The sequence below is a fragment of the Lipotes vexillifer genome, unplaced genomic scaffold (assembly GCF_000442215.2).
Source record: "Lipotes vexillifer unplaced genomic scaffold, Lipotes_vexillifer_v1.1 scaffold723, whole genome shotgun sequence".
Taxonomy (NCBI): domain Eukaryota; kingdom Metazoa; phylum Chordata; class Mammalia; order Artiodactyla; family Lipotidae; genus Lipotes; species Lipotes vexillifer.
The window spans coordinates 66598-87294 of record NW_006796844.1 but is presented as its reverse complement, the minus strand read 5'-3'; the positions used below and the strand labels follow the sequence as shown (position 1 = coordinate 87294).

At 37.0% G+C, this 20697-nt stretch overlaps 1 pseudogene; it reads right to left on the bottom strand.

Moving 5' to 3' along the window:
• Positions 1-15904: 15904 nt before the first annotated feature.
• Positions 15905-16206, bottom strand: LOC103088431 (non-histone chromosomal protein HMG-14 pseudogene; annotated as a pseudogene).
• Positions 16207-20697: the final 4491 nt, after the last annotated feature.

Here is a 20697-nt window from a genome sequence, read left to right as displayed (position 1 = left end):
AAATATCCACAAATTTGACAAATAATTATGTGTACAAATTTAAGAAGCTGAGCAAACACCAAACATGATAAACCTAAAAAAATCCATACCAATACACATAATTAAACTTCTAAAAATTAAAGACAAAAAAAAAAATCTCAAAGGCATTCAGAAAAAAACAGAAGACAATTTGAATGTCAGTGGATTTCTCATCAGAAATCATGGAGGCCAGAAGGAAGTGACCAAATATTTTTTCAAGTGCTAAACAGAAAGCCTGTCAATCCATAATTCAATCTCCACCAAAAATATCCTTCAAAACTGAAGGGGAAAAAAAAGAAGAATGAAAGGGAAGTCTAGATATTCTCAGATGAAAGAAATCAAAGAGAACTTTTTGCCAGCAGATATATCCTAAAAGAATGGCTAAGGGAAATTCTCTAAACAGAAAGGAAACAATGAAAGAAATAATTTTGGAATATCAGGAAGGAAGAAAAAACATGGTAAGATAAAATATGAGTAAACATAATAGACTTTCCCTCTCTTCTTGAGTTTTATAAGTTATGTTTGATGATGGAAACAAAAATTATAACACTATCTGATGTAATTCTAAATGAAAAAGACAATTATATTATAAATTAGGAAGGATAAAGGGACCTAAGGGAAGGAAAGTTTCCTGCCCTACATTCAAACTGATAAAATGACAACACAGTATACTCTGATATATTAATGTAATAACTGTAGCAACCACTAAAAAGATATACACAAAGATATCATAAAAATACTATATATAAATCAAAATAAAATTCATAAAAATATTCAAGGAATCCACAGAAAGGAAGAAAAAATAATAGAAAAATTTTTAAAAAGATAGAACACAAAAGAAAAAATACAATGGCAGATTTAAGCCCAATATATTGATATTTACATTAAATACAAATGGTCTACCAATCTACCAAGAAGGCACAGCAAAATGTGTGTGCACTAACCAACAGACCTGTGAAATTTGTGAAGCAAAACTGATAGAACTGAAAGGAGAAATAGACAAGTCTTTAATTGTCGTTGAAAACTATGAAATATGCAGTACAGTAGACCATAACCTGAGCCATAAAACAAATATCAACAAATATAATAGAATTAAAATCAGAGTATTCTTTGTCCACAAATGAAACAAACTAGAAATCAATAACAGAAGGAAACAAGAAAATATCTAAACACTTGGAAACTAAACAATACATTTCTAAATAATTCATAGGTCAAAAGGGAGTGTCAAGAGAAGTAAGAAAAAATAAATAAAAATAAATTATATTGAAATTTGTAGGAAACAGATAAATCTGTGCTAAGGAGAAAATTTATAGCACTAAAATGTATATAAAGAGAAAAAGTCTCAAATTAACAATCTAAACCCCCACCTCAAGAACCTAGAAAAAAGAACATAATAAACCCAATGTATGCAGACAGAAGGAAATAATGAAGAGCAGAAATCAATGGAATTGAAGACAGAAACAATAAAGAAAGTCAATGAGAAGGAAGTGCTAGTTCTTTGAAAATACCAGTGACGTTGACAAACCTTTAGCAAGACTAAAAAAGAAAAGACTCTAAAAAAGAGTGGACATATGTATATGTAGAACTGATTCACTTTGCTATACACCTGAAACTAACACAACATTGTAAATCAACTCTACTCCAGTAAAAATTATTTTTAAAAAGACTAACAAATAAAGAATGAAAAAGAAAAAAAATACACAAATTACTGCTATCAGGAATAAAACAAAGAATATCACTACAGACTCTGTAGTCATTGAAAAGATAATAAAGTAATATTATTAATAGCTTTACACCCATAAATTTGACAACTTAGATGAAATGGACTAATGCCTTAAAAAATACAAACTATCATTATTCACCCAGCATGAAATAGGTCATTTGAATAGCTCTGTTACTATTAAGGAAATTGAATTTATAAGTTTAAAATTCTCAAAAATAAAATCTTCAAGCACAGATGATGTTACTGGAGAATGCTACAAAATAATTAAAGAAGAATTAACATCAGTTCTACACAATTTCTTACAAAAAATAGAAGAGGAAACACTTCCCATTTCATCTTATGAAACTAGTCTTATCCTAATAAGAAAACCAAACATAAACAGTAGATATAAAAAGAAAACAATAGACCAATCTACCTCAGAAGTATAGATTAAAATATCCTTAATAAAATTAGAAAACACAGTTTAACAATATTGAAAAGAAAAGAACAACAAGACAAGAAAAGGAAATAAAAGGCATATAGTTCAGAAAAGAAGGAAGCAGTGTGTATATATCAGTCCCAAACTCCCTAACTATTCCTTTCCCCCATGCTTCTGGCCTGGTAACTGCACTGCTCTATTTAAATTGGATAACCAACAAGGACCTACTGTATAGCATAGGGAACTCTGCTTGACATTATGTAACAACCTAAATGGGAAAAGAATTTGAAAAAGAATAGATACATGTATATGTATAATTGAATCAGTTTGTGGTACACCTGAAACTAACACAACATTGTTAATCAACTATAATATAAAATTAAAAGTTATAAAAAAGAAAACAGAAAATAAAACTGTCCCTATTTGCAAATGACATGATTGTATATATGAAAATCCCAAGGAATCTACAGAAATCATCTAGAACTAATAAATAAGTTCAGAAAGGCACAGAAAAAAACAAAGATAAATATGTCAAAATCAAAGTGGAGGAGAAAATTTGGAAAATATCTTCAGGGTCTAGGGCTAGGCAATGATTTCTTTGACTTGATACCAAAAGGATGACCCATAAAGAAAAAACTGATAAACTGAATTTCATCAAAATTAAAACATTTACTCTGTGACAATGAAAGGCAAGCTAGAATGAGAGAAAACACTTGCAAAGCACATAACTAACAAAAGACTAGTACCTAGATTATATAAAGGATTCTCAAAACTAAACAGTGAAAAAACCAGAAACAATCCAATGACCTAATGGGTAAAGGACATTCACTGAAGAATATACACAAATGACAAATAAGCCCATGAAAAGATGTTAACATCATTAGCCATTGAGGGAAAGCAAAGTTAAATCAAAATGAGATATAACTGCACACCTATCAGAATGACTGACATTAAAAAAAAAAGTGATAATACCAAATCGGGAGAGATTGCAAAGAAACTAGATCACTCATGGATTACTGTTGGGAAAGCAAAATGATACAGACACCCTGGAAAACAGCTTGGCATTTTCTTTAAAACCTAAATATGCAACTACCATACAACCCAGAAATTGCACTCCTGGAAATTTATTCCAGAGAAATTTACACATATGCCTACAGAAAAACCTGTCCATAAAACTTTGTAGTAGCTTTATTTGTAATAGCCAAAAAATGAAAACAATACAGATGTCTTTAATGGGCAAATAATTGAACAAAGTATGGTATATCCATACTATGGAATACTACTCAGCAATAAAAATGAATTATTGATAGCCTTTATGAATCTCCAGAAAATGATGTTGAGCAAAAACAGCCAATTCAAAAAGGTTACAACCTGTACAGTTCCATGTATATAAAAATCTTGAAATGACAAAATTATAATAAGGCAGAAAATACTAGTGTTTTCCAGGGGTTAATTAGGGGATGGGGGCAGAAAGGAAGTGGATGTGACTACAAAGGGGAAACTTGAGGGGTTTTTATACTGTTCAGGTTCTCTGGATGTAAAAATGTATTAGCTTTTACTTTAGGTAAATCCATATCTTTTCTTTTATAGTTTAGGCCTTTGGAGTCTTTCTTAGAAAAATATTGCACACAGCAAGATCATAAAGAAAAAGTCAATTTATTTTCTTCTTACACTTTTATGGTTTTGTTTTCCATTTTTTTTTGTTTGTTTTTGTTTTGGGGGGTTGTTTGTTTGTTTTGTAGCATCTTTATTGGAGTATAATTGCTTCACAATAGTGTCTTAGTTTCTGCTTTATAACAAAGTGAATCAGTTATACATACACATATGTCCCCATATCTCTTCCCTCTTTCATCTCCCTCCCTCCCACCCTCCCTAACCCACCCCTCTAGCTGATCACAAAGCACTGAGCTGATCTCCCTGTGCTATGTTGTTGCTTCCCACTAGCTATAAATTTTAAATTTGGTAGTGTATATATGTCCATGCCATTCTCTCACTTTGTACCCAGATTACCCTTCCCCCTCCCCGTATCCTCAAGTCCATTCTCTAGTAGGTCTGCGTCTTTATTCACGTCTTGCACATAGGTTCTTCATGACCATATTTTTTTGTTTGTTATTTAGATTCCATATATATGTGTTACCATACGGTATTTGTTTTTCTCTATCTGACTAACTTCACTCTGTATGACAAACTATAAGTCCACCACCTCACTACATATAACTCAATTTCATTTCTTTTTATGGTAGAGTAATATTCCATTGTATATATGTGCCACATCTTCTTTATCGATTTATCTGTTTATGGACAGTTAGGTTGCATGCATGTCCTGGCTATTGTAAATAGAGCTGCAATGAACATTGTGGTACATGACTCTTTTTGAATTATGGTTTTCTCAGCGTATATGCCCCATAGTGGGATTGCTGGGTCATATGGTAGTCCTATTTGTAGTTTTTTAAGGAACTTCCATACTGTTCTCTACAGTGGCTGTATCAAGTTACATTCCCACCAACAGTGCAAGAGGGTTCCCTTTTCTCCACCCCCTCTCCAGCATTTAATGTTTTCAGATTTTTTGATTATGGCCATTCTGACAGGTGTGAGATGATATCTCATTGTAGTTTTGATTTGCATTTCTCTACTGATTAATGATGTTGAGCATTCTTTCAAGTGTTTGCTGGCAATCATATATCTTCTCTGGATAAATGTCTATTTAGGTGTTCTGCCTATTTCTGGATTGGGATGTTTGTTTTTCTGATATTGAGCTGCATGAGCTGCTTGTAAATTTTGGAGATTAATCCTTTGTCATTTGCTTCATTAGCAAATATTTTCTCCCATTCTGAGGGTTGTCTTTTCATCTTGTTTATGATTTCCTTTTGTGTGCAAAAGCTTTTAGGTTTCTTAGGTCCCATTTGTTTATTTTTGTTTTTATTTGCATTTCTCGTGGAGTTGGGTCAAAAAAGGATCTTTCTGTGATTTATGTCATAGAGTGTTCTGCCTAGGTTTTCCTCTAAGAATTTGATAGTGTCTAGCCTTACATTTAGGTGTTTAGTCCATTTTGAGTTTATTTTTGTGTATGGTGTTAGAGAGTGTTCTAATTTCATTCTTTTACATGTAGATGTCCAGTTGTCCCAGCACCAGTTATTGAAGGGGCTGTCTTTTCTCCACTGTATATTCCTGTCTCCTTTATCAAAGATAAGCTGACCATATGTGCGTGGGTTTATCTCTGGGCTTTCTATCCTGTTCCATTGATCTCAATTTCTGTTTTTGTGCCAGTGCCATACTGTCTTGTTTACTGTAGCTTTGTAGTATAGTCTGAAGTCAGGGAGACTGATGACTCCAGCTCCATTTTTCTTTCTCAAGATAGCTTTGGTATTTGGGGTCTTTTGTGTTTCCATGCAAATTGTGAAAGTTTTGGCTCCAGTCCTGTGAAAAATGCCAGTGGTAGTTTGATAAGGATTGCATTGAATCTGTAGATTGCTTTGAGTAGTATAGTCATTTTCACAATGTTGATTCTTCCAATCCAAGAACATGGTATATCTCTCGATCTGTTTGTATCATCTTTAATTTCTTTCATCAGTGTCTTATAATTTTCTGCTTACAGGTCTCTTGTCTCCCTAGGTAGTTTATTCCTAGGTATTTTATTATTTTTGTTGCAATGGTAAATGGGAGTGTTATCTTAATTTCACTTTCAGATTTTCGTCATTAGTGTATAGGAATGCAAGAGATTTCTGTACATTAATTTTGTATCCTGCTACTTTACCAAATACATTGATTAGCTCTAGTAGTTTTCTGGTAGCATCTTTAGGATTCTCTGTGTATAATATCATGTCATTTGCAAACAGTGACATCTTTGCTTCTTCTTATCACATTTGGATTCTTTTATTTATTTTCCTTCTCTGATTGCTGTGGCTAAAACTTCCAAAACTATGTTGAATAAAAGTGGTGAGAGTGGGCAAACTTGTCTTGTTCCTGACCTTAGTGGAAACGGTTTCAGTTTTTCACTATTGAGGACAATGTTGGCTGTAGGTTTGTCATATAAGGCCTTTATTATGTTGAGGTAAGTTCCCTCTATGCCTACTTTCTGGAGGGTTTTTATCATAAATGGGTGTTGAATTTTGTTGAAAGCTTTCTCTGCATCTATTGAGATGATCATATGGTTTTCCTCCTTCAATTTGTTAACATGGTTTATCACATTGATTGATTTGCGTATATTGAAGAATCCTTGCATTCCAGGGATAAACCCCAGTTGATCATGGTGTATGATCCTTTTAATGTGCTATTGGATTCTGTTTGCTAGTATTTTGTTGACGATTTTTCCATTTATGTTCATCAGTGATTTGGGCCTGTAGTTTTCCTTCTTTGTGACATCTTTGTCTGGTTTTGGTATCAGGGTGATGGTGGTCTCATAGAATGAGTTTGGGAGTGTTCCTCCCTCTGCTATATTTTGGAAGAGTTTGAGAAGGATAGGTGTTAGCTCTTCTTTAAATGTTTGATAGAATTCGCCTGTGAAGCCATCTGGTCCTGGGCTTTTGTATGTTGTAAGATGTTTAATCACAGTTTCAATTTCAGTGCTTGTGATTGGTCTGTTCATATTTTCTATTTCTTCCTGGTTCAGTCTCAGAAGGTTTGGATTTCTAAGAATGTGTTCATTTCTTCCAGGTTGTCCATTTTTTTGGCGTAAAGTTGCTTGTAATAATCTCTCATGATCCTTTGTATTTCTGCAGTGTCAATTGTTACTTCTCCTTTTTTATTTCTAATTCTATTGATTTGAGTCTTCTCCCTTTTTTTCTTGATGAGTCTGGCTAATGGTTTTTCACTTTTGTTTATCTTCTCAAAGAACAACCTTTTGGTTTTATTGATCTTTGCTATCATTTTCTTCATTTATTTTTCATTTATTTCTGGTCTGATCTTTATAATTTCTTTCCTTCTGCTAACTGGGTTTTTTTTTGTTTTTCTTTCTTGAATTGCTTTAGGTGTAAGGTTAGGTTGTCTATTTGAGAAATTTCTTGTTCCTTAAGGTAGGCTTGTATTGCTATAAACTTCCCTCTTAGAACTGCTTCTGTTGCATCCCATAGATTTTGGGTCATCGTGTTTTCATTGTCGTTTGTCTCCAGGTATTTTTAAATTTCCTCTTGAATTTCTTCAGTGATCTCTTGGTTATTAAGTAGTGTTTCGTTTAGCCTACATGTGTTTGCATTTTTTACAGATTTCTTCCTGTAATTGATATCTAGTCTCATAGCATTGTGGTCAGTAAAGATACTTGATACTATTTCAAGTTTCTTAAATTTACCAAGGCATGATTTGTGACCCAAGATTTGATATATCTGGGGAAGGTTCTATGAGGACTTGAGAAGAAAGTGTATTCTGGTTTTTTGGATTGAATGTCCTGTAAATATCAATTAAGTCCATCTTGTTTAATGTATCATTTAAAGCTTGTTTCCTTATTTATTTTCATTTTGGATGATCTGTCAATTGGTGAAAGTGGGGTGTTAAAGTCCCAAACTACTGTCAATTTCCCCTTTTATGGCTGTTAGTATTTGCCTTATGTATTGAGGTTCTCCTGTGTTGGATGCATAAATATATACAATTGTTATATCTTCTTCTTGGATTGATCCCTTGTTCATTATATAGTGCCCTCCTTTTATTCTTGTAATAATCTTTGTTTTAAAGTCTATTTTGTCTGATATGAGAATTGCTACTCCAGTTTTTTTTTTTTTTTTCAATTGCATGGAATATCATTTCCATCCTGTCACTTTCAGCCTGTGTGTGTCCCTAGGTCTGAAGTGGGTTTCTTGTAGACAGCATATATATGGGTCTTGTTTCTGTATCCATTCAGCCATTCTATGTATTTTGGTTGGAGCATCTGATGCATTTACATTTAAGGTAATTTTCAATATGTATGTTCCTATTACCATTTTCTTAACTGTTTTGGGTTTGTTATTGTAGGTCTTTTCCTTCGAAGTTCCTTTAGCATTTGTTGTAAAGCTGGTTTGGTGGTGCTGAACTCTCTCAGCTTTTGCTTGTCTGTAAAGGTTTTATTTGCTCCATCAAATCTGAATGAGATCCTTGCTAGGTAGAGTAATCTTGGTTAGAGTTTTTTCCCCTTTCATCACTTAAATACGTCCTGCCACTCCCTTCTGGCTTGCAGAGTTTCTGCTGAAAGTTCAGCTGTTAACCTTATGGGGATTCCCTTGTGTGTTATTTGTTGCTTTTCCCTTCCTGCTTTTAATATTTTTCTTTGTATTTAATATTTGATAGTTTGATTAATATGTGTCTTGGCATGTTTCTCCTTGGATTTATCCTGTATGGGGTTCTCTGTGCTTCCGGGACTTGATTAACTATTTCCTTTCCCATATTAGGGAAGTTTTCAACTATAATCTCTTCGAATATTTTCTCAGTCCCTTTCTTTTTCTCTTCTTCTTCTGGGACCCCTATGGTTTGAATGTTGGTGTGTTTAATGTTGTCCCAGATGTCTCTGAGACTCTCCTCAATTCCTTTCATTCTTTTTTCCTTATTCTGTTCTGCAGTAGTTATTTACACATTTTATCTTCCAGGTCACTTCTCCATTCTTCTACCTCAGTTATTCTGCTATTGATCCCTTCTACAGAATTTTTAATTTCATTTATTGTGTTGTTCATCACTGTTTGTTTGCTCTTTAGTTCTTCTAGGTCCTTGTTAAACGTTTCTTTTATTTTCTCTATTCTATTTCCAAGATTTTGGATCCTCTTTCCTATGATTATTCTGAATTCATTTTCAGTAGACTGCCTATTTCCTCTTCATTTGTTAGGTCTGGTGCGTTTTTACCTTGCTCCTTCATTTGCTGTGTGTTTCTCTGTCTTCTCATTTTGCAAGCTTACTGTGTTGGGATCTCCTCTTCCCAGGCTTCAGGTTCATAGTTCCCATTGCTTTTGTTGTCTTCCCCCAGTGGCTAACTTTGGTTCTGTGGGTTGTGTTGGCTCCCTGGTTGAGGGGACTAGTGCCTGTGTTCTGGTGGATGAGGCTGGATCTTGTCTTTGTGGTAGGCAGGTCCACGTCTGGTGGATTGTTTTGGGGTGTCTGTTTCCTTATTATGATTTTAGGTAGCCTCTGTGCTAATGGATAGGGCTGTGTTCCTGTCTTGTTAGTTGTTTGGCATAGGGTGTCCTGCACTGTAGCTTGCTGGTCATTGAGTGGAGCTAGGCCTTGGCGTTGAGATGGAGATCTCTGGGAGATTTTCACCATTTGATATTATATGGAGCTGGGACGTCTCTTGTGGATCATTGTCCTGAACTTGGTTATCCAACCTCAGAGGCACAGCCCTGATGCCTGGCTGGAGCACGAAGAGCCTGTCATCCACACGGCTCAGAATAAAAGAGAGAAAAAGAAAGAAAGAGGAATATAAAATAAAATTAAATTAAATTAAAAGTTATTAAAATAAAAAATAATTATTAAATATTTTTTAAGTCATAAAAAAATGAACGAAAGAGGAGAGCAACAAAACCAAAAAACAGATCCACCAATGACAAGTGCTAAAAACTATACTAAAAGAAAAAAAATTAAAATGGACAAACAGACAAATGGTAAAAGCAAAGATATACCAACAAAATCACACACAGAAGCATACATATACACACTCACAAAAAGAGAAAAAGGGAAAAATATATATATATTGTTGCTCCCAAAGTCCACCTCCTTGATTTGGGATGATTCATTGTCTACTTAGGTATTCCACAGATGCAGTGTACATCAAGTTGATTGTGGAGACTTAATCCACTGCTCCTGAGGCTGCTGGAAGAAATTTCCCTTTCTCTTCTTTGTTCGCACAACTCCTGGGGTTCAGCTTTGTATTGGGCCCTGCCTCTGTGTGTAGGTCACCTGAGGATGTCTGTTCTTCACTCAGACAGGACGGGGTTAAAGGAGCAGCTGATTCGGGGGCTCTGGCTGTCTCTGGTCGGGGGGAGGTAGGGGAGGGAATGTGGGGCCAGCCTGCTCTGGCGTGACGTTGCACCAGCCTGAGGCATGCCGTGTGTTCTCCCGGGGAAGTTGTCCCTGGATCACGGGACCCTGGCAGTGGCGGGCTGCACAGGCTCCCGGGAGGGGAGGTGTGAATGGTGACCTGTGCTTGCACACAGGCTTCTTGGTGGCGGCAGCATCAACCTTAGTGTCTCATGCCTGTCTCTGGGGTCTGCGCTGATACCCGCGGCTTGTGCCCGTTCTGGAGCTCCTTTAAGCAGTACTCTTAATTCCTTCTCCTTGCGCACCAGGAAACAAAGAGGCAAGCAAAAGTCTCTTGCCTCTTCGGCAGGTCCAGACTTTTTCCCGGACTCCCTCCTGGCTAGCTGTGGTGCACTAGTTCCCTTCACGCTGTGTTCACGCAGCAACACCAGTCCTCTCCCTGCGCTCCAATCGAAGCCTGAGCCTCAGCTCCCAACCCTGCCCACCCCGGCAGGTGAGCAGACAAGCCTCTCGGGCTGGTGAGTGCTGGTGGGCACCGATCCTCTGTGCAGGAATCTCACTGCTTTGCCCTCCGCACCCGTGTTGCTGCGCTCTCCTCCGTGGCTCTGAAGCTTCCCCCTACACCACGCGCAGTCTCCGCCCACGAAGGACCTTCCTAGTGGGCAACCTTTCCTCCTTCACAGCTCCCTCCCACTGGAGCAGATCCCATCTCTATTCTTTTGTCTCTGCTTTTTCTTTTTTCTTTTGCCCTATCCAGGTATGTGGGGAGTTTCTTCCCTTTTGGGAGGTCTGAGGTCTTCTGCCAGCTTTCAGTAGGTATTCTGTAGGAGTTGTTCCACATGTAGATGTATTTCTGATGTATTTGTTGGGAGTAAGGTGATCTCCACGTCTTACTCTTCTGCCATCTTGAAGCTCCTCCCCCACCCCCGTTTTCCACTTTTAAATCAATTTTTCTATAGATTGGATTAGGAGATATGGTGCTCCATATTGATTTTTTTCCAAATGTAGAATCAACTGTCTGAACACTATTAAATAATGTATCCATAACTCACTGATTTGAAATAACATCTTAATCACTTAAAATATTCTTACATTTACTTGTACTGACTATATCTGGATTTTTATATCTGTACATTTTAACTCTCTTTTTTTCTGTGCCTGAGAATCACCATAATAAATCATTTAAGCACCAGAAAATATTCCAGTGGGAATTCCTGATCATCTACTTTTACTATTCATGAAATCAACAGTTAGGTAAACTTTGGCAAGTAATGTTCTCTGAACTTCAGTTTCTCTGTCTGTAAAATATAACTAAAATACATTTCTCTTTATTACATATAGCATGCCAGATGCTCCTCATTCAAAAACCTATTAATAAAGGATGTGGTAAGAAATTCTGTTTACTTGGATTAGCCCTTTTGTGCACCAGAATCTTGTTTATAAGTATTCTTTAAAAAAGTTTTTTCGGGGCTTCCCTGGTGGCTCAGTGGTTGAAAGTCCGCCTGCAGATGCAGGGGACACAGGTTCGTGCCCCGGTCCGGGAGGATCCCACATGCTGCGGAGCGGCTGGGCCCATGAGCCATGGCTGCTGAGCCTGCGCGTCCGGAGCCTGTGCTCCGCAATGGGAGAGGCTGCAACAGTGAGAGGCCCGCGCTTTTTTATTTTGAAATAGTTTTTTTTATTGTAGTTGATTTAAAATATCATATTAGTTTCAGGTGTACACCATAATGGTTGTATTTTTACAGATTATACTACATTAAAAGTTATAAGATAATGGCTATAATTCCCTGTGCTATATAAAATATATTCTTGTTGATTATCTGTTTTATACATATTAGATTACATCTCTTAATCCCATTAGGGGATGGGATCCTGCCCCTCTCCCTCCCCTTCCCCACCGTTAATCACTAGTTTGTTTTTTATATCTGTCAGTCTGTTTCTGTTTTGCTATATATGAATGTTTGTATTACTTTTCGGATTCCACATATAAGGGATATTATACGGATTTCGTTTTTCTCTGACTTATTTCACTAAGCATAATATTCTCTAGGACCATCCACATTGCTGGCAGTGGCAGAATTTCATTCTTTTTAATGATTAATATTCATATATATCACATCTTTATCCATTTATCTGTTGATGGACATTTGGTTTGCTTCCATATCTTGGCTATCGTAAATAGTACTGCTATGACATTGGGGTGCATGTATCTTTCTGAATTAGTGTTTTCATCTTTTCCAGGGGCTTCCCTGGTGGCACAGTGGTTGAGAGTCTGCCTGCATCTTTTCCAGATATATACTCAGAAGTAGAATTGTTGAATCATATGGTAGTTCTATTTTTAGATTTTTGAGGAACCTCCATACTGTTTTCCATAGTGGTGCACCAATTTACATTCCCACCAAGGGTGCACAAGGGTTCCCTTTTCTCCACATCCTCACCAACATTTGTTATTTTTGGTCTTTTTGATGATAACCATTATGAAAGGTGTGAGGTGATATCGCACTGTAGTTTTGATTTGCATTTCACTAATAATTAGTGTTGTTAAGCATGTTTGCATGTGCCTAATAGCCATCTGTATGTCTTCTTTGGAAAAATGTCTATTCAGATCTTCTGATCACTTTTTGATTGGGTTGTTTTTTTCATGTTGAGTTACATGAGCTATTTGTATGTTTTGGATATTAATCCCTGTCTGTAATATCATTTGCAAATATCTTCTCCCATTCTATAGATGATCTTTTTCTTTTGACACTGGTTTCCTTTGCTGTGCAAAAGCTTTTAAGTTTAATTAGGTCCCATTTGTTCATTTTTGCTTTTGAAATAGATCAAAAAAATCTTGCTATAATTTATGTCAAAGAGTGCTCTTATGTTCTCTTCTAGGAATTTTATGGTTTTAGGTCTTACATTTAGGTCTTTGATCCATTTTGAGTTTATTTTTGTATATAGTGTGAGGGAATGTTCTAGTCTCATTGTTTTACATGTAGCTGTCCAGTTTTCCCAGCACCACTTATTGAGGAGACTGTCTTTTCTCCATTGTATATTCTTTTCTCCTTTGTCATAGATTAATTGATCATAGGTGCTTGGGTTTACTTTTGGGCTCTCTGTTCTGTTCCCTTGACCTAAGTGTCTGTTTTTGTGCCAGTAACATGCTATCTGATTACTATAGCTTTGTAGTATAGTATGAAGTCTGGAAGAGCAATACCTCCAGCTTTGTTCTTTTTCCTCAAGATTGCTACAGCAATTTGGTTTTTCCTTTTTTTTTTGGTTTGCTTGTTTTTTGTGGTTCCATATGTATTTTAAGATTATTTGTTCTGGTTCTGTGAAAAATGTCATGGGTATTTTGATAGAGATTGCATTAAATATGTGTATTGCTTTGAATAGCATGGCCATTTTAATAATATTAATTCTTCCAATCCAAGAGCACAGGATATCTTTCCATTTCTTTATAATCTTCAATTTCCTTCATAAATGTCTTATAGTTTTCAGAGTATAGGTCTTTCACCTCCTTGCTTAACTTTTTTTCCTAGGTATTTTATATTTTTCATGTGATTTTTAAATGGAATCTTTTTTACTTTCTTTCTGATAGTTCATTAATAGTGTATAGAAAAGCAACAGATGTCTTATATTAATATTGTATTCTACAATTTTGCTAAATTCATTTACTAGTTCTAATAGTATTTTGGTGGAGACTTTAGGGTTTTCTATATAGAGTATCTCACCATCTGCAAATAGTGGCAGTTTTACTTCTTCCCTTCCAATTTGGATACCTTTTCTTTTTCTTGTCTGATTGCTGTGGCCAAGACTTCTAATACTATGTTAAATAGAAGTGGAGAGAGTGGGTATCCTTGTCTTGTTTGTAAATTTAAAGGAAAGACTTTCAACTTTTCACCATTGATGATGATGTTAGCTGTAGGTTTGTCATAAATGGCCTTTATTATGTTGAGATATGTTCCCCCTATACCCACTTTTTATCATGAATTGATGTTGAATTTTGTCAAATGTTTTTTCTGAGTCTATTGAGATGACCGTGTGATTTTTATCCTTTCTTTTGTTAATGTAGTGTATCACATTGATTGATATACAAATATTGAACCTTCCTGTGTCCCTGGAATAAATCCAACTTGACCGTGGTGTATAATCCTTTTTACATTTTGTTGAATTCGCTTTAAGAATATTTTGTGGAGAATTTTTGCATATATTTATCAAAGATATTGGCCTGTAATGTTCTCTCTTTTTTGTAGTGTCTTTGTTTGGATTTGGTATCTGGGTAATTGTGGCCTTTTAGAATAAATCTGGGAGTGTTCCATCCTGTCAATTTTTTGGAATAGTTTGAGAAAGATAAGAATTAGCTCTTCTCTATATGTTTGGTAGAATTCCCCTGTGAAGCTCTCTGGTTCTGAACTTTTTTTGCTGGGAGTTTTTTTGTTTTGTTTTGTTTTGTTTTATTACAAATTCAATTTCACTACTAGTGATTCGTCTGTTCAAATTATCTGTTTCTTCCTGATTCAGTCTTGGCAGGTTGTATATTTCCAGAAATTTGTCCATTTCCTCTAGGTTGTCCAATTTGTTGTCATATAACTGTTTGTAGTATTTCATTATGATTTTTTGTATTTATGTGATATTGGTTGTTATTTCTCTTCTTTCATTTTTTATTTTGTTTATTTGGGTCCTCTTTCTTTTCTTCTTGTTGAGACTGGCTAAAAGTTTATCAATTTTGTTTATCTTTTCAAAATACAGCTCTTGGTTTCATTGATCTTTTCTATTGTTTTTTTTTTTTGTGCTTCAAGAAATTCTTTCATAATTGAGATTTTATTGGTTGTTTTGAGGATCAGTACACAGACATTTCAATTTGTACACAATTCTCAACATACATACCAAAAATCTAAAAAATCATGTAGTCGTGATTCTTTTCTGAACAGTTATTCCAGTGACTTTCCAGTTTAAAATTTGGAAGCAAATTTTCCTTCACAGGATATCAAGTACCAATATCTTCAAATATTGGTATGCTGTTACATTGTAAGTCCCACTAATTCACAATTTAATATCACGTACACTACATACTCAAATTGTCAATCATTCACAGCACATTAACAGTTACTAGAAGAACTGGACTACCATGACCAAAAATGTTACAGAGTGCACAAATTCTGCCCAGGAGAGCCAAGATCAAGGGGTGAGTGGTTTGCTTTAGGAAACAATCCTACCAAAAACAACATGGGAAGAGAAGTAATTTAAATTGTTTAAGACATTAAATGCATAACTGACTCCAAACTGCCATTTAATATGCTTTGTATTATAGGATATAAAAGCTACCCTCCAGGGCTTCCCTGGTGGCTCAGTGGTTGAGTCCGCCTGCCAATGCAGGGGACATGGGTTCGTGCCCTGGTCCAGGAAGATCCCACATGCCGTGGAGTGGCTAGGCCCATGAGCCATGGCTGCTGAGCCTGCGCGTCCGGAGCCTGTGCTCCGCAGCGGGAGAGGCCACAACAGTGAGAGGCCCGCGGACTGCAAAAAAAAAAAAAAAAAGCTACCCTCCATCTGTGGAATGTTAAGCTGACACCCAAGACAGTCAAAGCCTCCCATATTCAATATCCCACTATTTTCTGACTGTACCAAAAAATAAACAACCAGCAAATGATTTCACCTCTTTAAAAAAAACATTTACACTTAAAAAATGGGATGAGGTGGGATTCCCTCCTTTTTCAAAATGTTTTTAGAGCTACTAAAACACTTGCATTTACAAAATAGTTGATAAAAATATTCCTCTGGATTGTACAAGAAGGGAAACAGGGACCACTGATAGGACTGGGTGTGTGATATTAATCAGGCTTGGCTTCTTTCTCTCTGCTTCATCAGAAGCTGGGCTCTCCTCGTTTTTAGTTTCTCCATTTTCTGCACGTAAGTCTTCTTCAGTCTCTTGGTTAGCCACTTCAGCCTGTTTTCCCTTTGCTCCCCTTTTCCCTTTTGTTTGCACTTTTTTGTCTGAAGATTTTTTTCCTGCTGCCTTTTTTGGCTTTGTTTCCACTTTTGCAGGAGCTGGTTTAGCTGACAACCTCGCCAATCTCCTCTTGAGCTCCTCCTTCACCGCCCCCTTGGAGGAGCTGAACTTCCTCTTGGGCATCATAGTGGTAGGGCAGGCATGTGCCAGGTGCCTGTGGGCTGCTGCATGCCGAGAGCCTTTGCAAAACTGAGCTTCCTGGCCGCTGCCACTCCTCCTACCCTCTATTGTTTTTTTAATCTCTATTTTATTTATTTCCTCTATAATCTTTATTATTTCCTCCCTTCTGCTGATTTATGGCTTTGCTCTTTTTTTCCTAATTCTTTTAGGTGGTACGTTAGGCTGTTTGTTTTAGATTTTCTTGTTTTTTAAGAAGGCTGTATTGCTATAAACTTCCATCTTATAACTGCTTTTGCTGCGTCCCATAAATTTTAGAGTATTGTGTTTCCATTTTCATTTGTCTTGAGATACTTTCTGATTTTCTCTTTGATTCCTTTACTGACCCATTAGTGTTTTAGTAGCATGTTTTTTAGTAGCATGTTTAGTAGCACATGTTTGTTCTTTCTCCATTTTTTCTTTCTGTAATTGATTTCTAGTTTCATACCATTGAGGTCAGAAAAAAATGCTCGATATAATTTCTATCCTCTTAAACTTGTTGAGAATTATTTTGTCGCTGAGCACGTGATGTATCCTGCATAGCATTCCATGTACATTTGAAAAGATTGTGTATTCTGCTGTCTTTGGATGGAATGTCCTGTAGATATCTACTAAGTTCAACTGGTCTCTTTTGTCATTTGAGACCACTGTTGCCTTAATGATTTTCTGTCTGTGTGATCTGTTCATTGATGTCAGTGTGGTGTTAAAGTCCCCTACTATTATTGTATTACTGTCAATTTCTCCCTTTATGTCTGTTCGTATTTGCTTTATATATTTAGGTGCTCCTGTATTGGGTGCATATATGTTAGCAAATATAATATGTTCTTATTATATTGATCCTTTTATCATTATAAAATACCCTTCTTTGTCTCTTGTTATAACCTTTGTTTTAAGGCCTATTTTGCCTGATATGAGTATTGCTATCCCCTACTTTCTTGTCATTTCCATTTTCATGAAATATCTTTTTCTATCCCCTCACTTTCATTCTGTTTGTGTCTTTAGCTCTGAAGTGTGTCTCTTGTAGACAGTATATAGCAGAATCTTGTTTTTTTAATCCAATCCCACCCTATGTCTTTTGACTGAGGCATTTAGCCCAGTGACATTTAAAGTAATTATTAATAAGTATGTACTTATTGCCATTTTATCACTTGTTTTCTTTCTTTTTTTGTAGTTCTCTGTTCATATCTTTTTTCTTTTTGTTCCTTCCCTTGTGGTTTGATGATTTTCTTTAGTAGTATGCTTGTGTTCCTTTCCTTTTAGGTTTTGTGTATCTAATGTAGATTTTTGATTTGCTGTTACCATGGCACCCATACATCTTGACTTACAACTATATCTGCTTGTTTTATACTGGTAGCCATTTCAGTTTAAACAGATTCTAAAAGATCTACATTTTTTACTTGCCTCTCACACATTTTGTATTTTTTGATGTCATATTTTAACCTTCATGTTTATCTCTTAACTTTTTACTATAGTTATAGTTGTTTTTATAATTTTTTTGTTTTTTAATCATCATACTGGCCTACTTAAGTGGTTGATCCTCAGTCCATACTATATATTTGCTTTTCCTAGTGGGACTTTCCCTTTCCTATAGCTTCTGACTTCTTTTCCACTTAGAGAAGACTCTTTAACATTTATTTCAGGGTAGGTTTAGTATTGATGAACTCTTTTAGTTTTTGCTTGTCTGAGAATCCTTTATCTCTCCTACTATTCTAAATGATAGTCTTGCTGGGTAAAGTATCCAAGGTTGCAGGTTTTTTCCCTTTCCACACTTTAGGTACATCATACCACTCCCTTCTGGCCTATAAAGTTTTTACAGAGAAGTCAGTTGATAGCCTTATGGGAATTCCCTTGTATATGACTCCTTGTTTTCATCTTGCTGGCTTTAGAATTCTCTGAGTATCTTTAACTTTTGCCATTTTAGTTGTGATATTTCTTGGTGTGTGTTTGTTTGGACTCATCTTGTTTGGGACCCTCTGTGCTTCTTTTACCTAGATATCTGTTTCCTTTTTCAGGTTTGTCTAGTTTTCAGCCACAATTTCCTCAAGTACATTGTTTTTTGTGTTTTTTTTTTTTTTGTGATACACGGGCCTCTCACCATTGTGGCCTCTCCTGTTGTGGAGCACAGGCTCTGGACGCGCAGGCTCAGCAGCCATGGCTCATGGGCCCAGCCACTCCGTGGCATGTGGGATCCTCCCAGACCGGGGAACGAACCTGTGTCCCCTGCATTGGCAGGTGGACTCTCAACCACTGTGCCACCAGGGAAGCCCACTCTCAAGTACATTTTTGGTCCCCTTCCCTCTCTCTTCTCCTCCTGGGACTCCTATAATGTGAACATTGGTACACTTCATGTTATCCCAAATATCTTTTAAATTGTTTTCTTTTTTAAAATTTGTTTTTGTTTTTCTGATTGGGTGATTTCCATTATTCTATCTTCCAGATCACTTAAACATTCTTCTGTAACACCCAGTCTGCTATTCATTCCTTCTAATGTGTTTTTATCTTAGCTATTGAATTCTTCATATCTGATTGGGTCTTTTTTTATATTTTCTAGTTCCTCATTAAAATTTTCACTGTGTACATCTATTCTTTTTCTCTAATTCAGTTAACATTTTATTAACAATGTTTTGAATTCTTTATCTGGTAAGTTGTTTTTTTCTATTTCATATTTATTTTTTCAGGGTTCTTCTCTTGCTTTTTCAATTGAGACTAGTTCCTCTGCCTTTTCATTTTACTTAACCTTCTCTGCCTCTGTGAATTTAGGGGGAAAAGTTACCTATTATGCTCTTAAAGTGTTGTTCTTTTGTGGAAACATTCCTACACAGGCTGCATGTGCCCAATGCCTTTGGTGGGAGAGCTGGATTTGACATGGATGCAAGTCATGTTTTTCCTCAGAGTGTGCTGACAGCTAACACTTGGGTAGAGAGTGGGCCTGTAGATGGAGGGGTTACTGCTGGAGCTGGGTATGGGGTGGGACTTCCCTCTGCTCAACGGCCATAATTGCCTTATCAGGGGTGGGGTCTGATTTCCAAGTTGCTGGAGTAGCAGCTCCGAGGGTTGGGCCCCAGATGGCTCTGTTCCCTTTAAGTGTGTGCTTTCCCCTCTCCCTGCACCAGGACCCTTGCTTCAGCAGTGGGGGGGAGTGCTGAAGCAAGTGTGCCCTGTGCAGGCTCTCAGCTTGTGTCAGCCACAGACAGAGGTCTTAGCTGTTTCCAATGCACTGCCTGTGCAGGTGCCAGCAATTGTTTTTCTTGCTCTGCTCAGATGCAGACTCCTGTGCAAGTCTCCTTTGTCCCTCACAGCCAATCATGCCCCCAAGCCTCCACCACCCCTGCCCTATTATGGAGTCACATTGCAGGGCAGTCAGGGCTGCTTGGACTCTCAATGTGTACTGGGGGTTGAGCTGTGGTGGAGCAGGCTCCATCAGAGATCTGGGCAGTTTCTGATGTGCTGCTTGAGTAAGTGCCAACAAAGACCAATGCCCCACCCAGGCTCTTCCCGAGGACTCGGTAATCTCTGCATCCAGGGTCTAGTTTTCCCCCTAGTCATGGCCACCCCAGGTCCAGTGCTACACTGTGACATGAAGTAAGCAGAGCTGGAGCATTCCCTTGGCTAGGGCTAGGGTGCACACTGAGGTGGTCACAGGAAATCTGCCATCTGCTAGAGCAGACCTCTCACTGCCCTGCCTTGGGGGGTGGGCCAGCACATGCATGCTCCTCACAAGTGGTATCCAGGCTTCCCACAGCCCTCCTGTTACTCCCAGCAGTCCTCCAACCAGCCAAGGGGGCTCATCTTCCACCACATAACACCCCAGGGCTGGAGAACCAAATCTGTGGCTCTCACCACTTACTCTCCAGCGTGGGTGTCTGCCCATGTAATCTCCCTTTTCCTCTGAATCCCCTCCCAGGGGCACAGGTCCTGACCTGATCACTCTTTCTCCTTCCTACCCGATTATATGTGTATCTTTCTTACAGTCTTTGTTGTACAGGAGTCCCTCTTCCAGTTTCCAGTTTGGTTTCAGTGAGAATTACTCCACTCGTAGATGTATTTTTTTATGTCTTTGTTGGGGGAAGGTGAGTGCCATGTCCTTTTACTCTGCCTTCATTGTTGATCTCTTTAAGATAGTTTTAGATTAATAGGAGAAGTACCAAAATAATACACAGAGTTCCTTCACTCAGCTTCTTCTTACAATAAAGTCTTATATAACCATAGTACAATTATCAAAATTAAGTTATTAGTCTCAGTACAATACTGATAACTAAACAAGACTTTAATAAAATTTCACCAGCTTTTTTCATTAAGATCCATTTCTAATTCCATGATCTCATCCAGGATCTCACATTACATTAGTTGTCTTGTCTCCTTAGTATCCTCCAATCAGTGACAGTCCCTCAGTCTTTCCTACTCTTTGTTGACTGACACTTTTGGAGAGTACTGCTCAATTATTTTAATAACAGTCTT